Source organism: Cryptomeria japonica, chromosome 3, assembly GCF_030272615.1.
Source record: "Cryptomeria japonica chromosome 3, Sugi_1.0, whole genome shotgun sequence".
Lineage (NCBI taxonomy): Eukaryota > Viridiplantae > Streptophyta > Pinopsida > Cupressales > Cupressaceae > Cryptomeria > Cryptomeria japonica.
The window spans coordinates 569,262,037-569,266,111 of record NC_081407.1 but is presented as its reverse complement, the minus strand read 5'-3'; positions in this window follow the sequence as shown (position 1 = coordinate 569,266,111).

Below are 4,075 nucleotides of genomic sequence, written 5' to 3'. Positions count from 1 at the left end.
ATTTAAGGACCTTGCACACACACAAGGTCTGCACACACAATACATTTTACAATACAACTTGGCTATTCGTGGAGGTGGAAATCACTGAAGCAGGGGTTTGACTAAGGCAAAACCCTATATAGCCACCCAAAACACCTTTTTAGATATAAGTGCAGATTTTGGGATTCAGACGACGCCGCAAGTTGCAGATCCGAAAGAAGCAGACGAAGACGGGACCACACACCAAATCTCAGAGCAAAAGACTAGGACAGGGGCGTGGGGCGCCCTGGTCCTACCAGGAGAGGGGCGCTGGGCGCCCTGGTCCTTCTGTCAGACAGCAGTTTTCAGCATTTTTGACAGCTTTCCAGGTTGCAAAATAGCAGTTTCCGGAGCAATTTCAGGGGCAGAATCAGGACAGTGGCACCCGCGCCCCCGTCCCGAACATTTTCACTCAGATTTTAACTCCGGGTACACATTTGCATTCTTGTCTTGTCCTTGTATTTACAGCTTTCCATTGTTTAAGTTCAATTCTGCAATCTTGTTATTAGTTCGTACTTGCACTTTGGGGTTAGGGATTGAACTTGCATCATTTCATCTTTCAATTGCAACAAAGGAATAGAAATCCTAATAGGTAGCCTATGGCTCTCTCTTCCACAAGAAGAAGTAGCCAATTGTGTGATACCTCTAGGCTCTTTCGTATTCCACAAATGTGTGATTGAAAGTGAGATTAGGGCATGTTTGCTTAGTTTCACTTTTTCTCCCACACAAATACATTATCAGCAAGCAATTAATGTGGTAGGTAGTAGAAAAGAATTTATAAAATAAGGTTTTGGCTCCATTTCACTTCACCGAGCATTCAAACTTTCAGAGAGCATGAAGATTTCCGAGCTAAGGCATTCCGAGCAAAGAGGCAAAGCATTTCAGCAATCAATCCATCCAAAGGCAGAAAAAGGTATTTATCATCATGGCATCCTCCTCTGCACCTGAATTTATAGCAAACCCTATAGTAGTCAAGGTTATAAAACACCCTAGGCCCGTATTTCAGCTAGTTCCCGAGGTAGCTAAGAAAGATGACAATACAGGTGCTTTTTCCCAACTTCCAAAAGGTGTTGTTTATGCAGAAGATCCTAGAATGTATATTCATTGCAACATAGAGGAATTAGGTGATGAAGAAATTAAAAACATGTATAGGACTATTATATGTGACAATTCTGGAAATGTGAAACCTGAACATAAAGTTGTTGAAACCCTAGGATTCACTGAAATCCTCTACATTCCTGAATTTCCCAAGGAAGTGGTTAGAATAGTTTTAAGCAGGGTACATGGTTCATTCTTTTGGCTTGATTTAGTTCACAAAATTACAAAGGAAGCTGTGAAAGCAGTAATAGGGTTACCTTCCACCGGTAACAGACTCGACAAGACTAAGAAGGTTTCCAATGACCTAGTAATGAACTTAACTGGTGCAACATCAGACAGAAGGTCTCTAAGGGTTAATGATGTGACCGATATAAATGTTAGATTTGTTAGCATGATTTTAGGGTACAAAGCAACTCATGCAAATAGACTTAACTCAGTTTATGCATTAAGAGTGCTCATGATATGGTAAAAGAAAATGTGAAAATTGATGTATGTGAATGGTTAAAAGATGAGTTGATTGATAACTTAGCCAAAATCAAGAAGGATAAGAAAGGAACTTTTAGATTTGGAAATTTACTTATATGCCTAATGCTACATATAACCAAACAGGTTCTCGGTATAGGCAACAAAGATTTTAGATTTGACATACCGGTAGGAAAATAATTATCAGACTTATTCAACAACATGGGTGAAAACAAGGAAAAGAATATCAATGAGGATTTTCAAGCACTAAAGGTCAGAATGAACAAATGAATCAGACTATCACAGGAAATTGTCAACAAATACAAGGATGATATATGTTTTGTAATAAAAAAGGATGAAATATGGATGGAAGCAGTCATCCCTAGGACAATCTGGGTAACAGAGATGGGGTATGAAATAGATGACCACATAGTGGAAACTTATGCCAAAGCACTTCTAGAAGCCCCCAATGAACCTAAAGAAGAAGTATTTGGTAGTGCTGAGACCATAGAAAGTCAAATTCAGTCAAAGAAAAGAGTGAAAAAGGTTGAGGCATTTGTGAGAAAAGGATCCAGACAAGCAAAAGCCATAAAGGAAGATGTATTAAAGAAAATCAGCATAACTGAAGATGAGTTGGCAGCCCAACAACCTGAAGCTCATCTATCACTGGTAGGTACTTCCTCAGAAGGAGATATGCCAGCAACTTTCAAAAGAGTTGTTAGGAAAAGAGAACCCTCACCGACAACCACTCCTTCACCTAGAAGGACAAGGCAGAAGCAACAAGCTATGAGATCTCCGGTCAGAAAAGTCACACCTACAAAGAAGTTGACCCCTAAGAAAAAGAAAAAGACCACAACTGACTTGGTACCTCTAGAAATTTTGTTAAATGAAATCACAGAGGAAGGTAAACTGAAGAACATAGGGAAAATTTATGACACCCTATCGGATGATGAGAAAGGGCAAGTCGAGGAGAGTGTAATATTACACATGGACATGTATAAAAAGTTTTTGATGCAAGTCTTAAATGAAATTCCTGATGAACTATACAAAAGACTTGAGGCTAGAAGGCAAGGAATAATTGAATTGGATAAGAAAATTAAAATAGAAAAACTACTTGCAGTATATCCGATAAACTCACCTAAAGAAATTGATGATCTGATAGCTCAAGCCAACCGGACAATTTTTTCCATTGCACACCGGCAAATTTCACTGATGGCAGGTAGAGTTGCAGAGGTTTCAGAGGAAATAGAAGATGGTTGGGATATATTCTTGGTTGAAAAAGAAAAACAAGAAGAATATAGGAATCCCAAGCCCATTAAGGTATATCAGAAGGACAAAGGGAAAGGTAAAGTTGGTGGACCACCAAGTATCAAGATTAGAGACAACTTACCCCCACCTCCTTTAAATACTCCACCGGTAAAAACAACAACTACTAAAGATCAACCGACAGTTGAGAGTATGGATACAGAGGATAATAATCCTAATCCTAAAGTCCTATATACTGTGAATGTTGATACTCAGAAGATCAACATAGTGGTAGATAAGGATACAACAGATAAATTAGGTATAGCCAAAGAGCCTCTGGTAACAGGAAATATAGAGCAACCAGTAGCAGATACAAAGAAAAAGATGGAATCTGGAACACAAACAGAGGAATCAACAGAGCTAAAGGCTCCAGAACAAATGCCACCGGTAAGAATTGAAGTAGGAAAACCAATGCTTAAAGAAATGCAGACACAAACAGACCTACAAGAGGTCAATACAAGCTTGGTCACTTCCACCGGTACTCAGTTTGTTGGGTCACCATCAAATGTGACTGAGGTATTACTTGAATCTATCAAGAAAATAACTGATTATAGCTCACAAGATTATAAAGCAATAGATGATTCAATCCCATTTTTGAAATCAATAGCTCCTAATTGTAATATAGACAATTAAGATTCTTTAGGACAGTTGGATACACTTTGTAAATACATTTTTGGAAATTTTGAGCAAACAAAGGTAGAATCTGTAAAGAAATTGTAGAAAAAGAGAAACATAAATTCTTTGAGGAAGGAGTAAAGAAGTGTAACAAGGAGTTTGACACACTTCTACCGGAACTGTGTAATTTGTTAAAAGAGTACAAAACCCTGTATAAAGATACATGTAAAATAAACTTTTTGACTGCAGATGTAGACAAAAAGATAAGCAAGGCACAGGATGAGATAAATAAACTCGCAGACAATTTTGTCAACTCACCTAATTCATGATCATTTTTTGAAGAGAAGATAGAAAATTTTGAGAAAGAATTACTCAAATTGGAAAGAGAGAAAGAGGCAATAATAAACAAGGCAAAACTTTTGAGATCTAAACTAAGTCCAAGATTGGACTATTTAGCATCTCTGCGGAAGGAAATCTCAGAGACATTAACATAGGGAAGCAAAACACCAGCAGAGCACTTGCAGTATCTCACCGATACAGTAAACAAAACTAAGACAACAATAAAAGACAGTAAGAA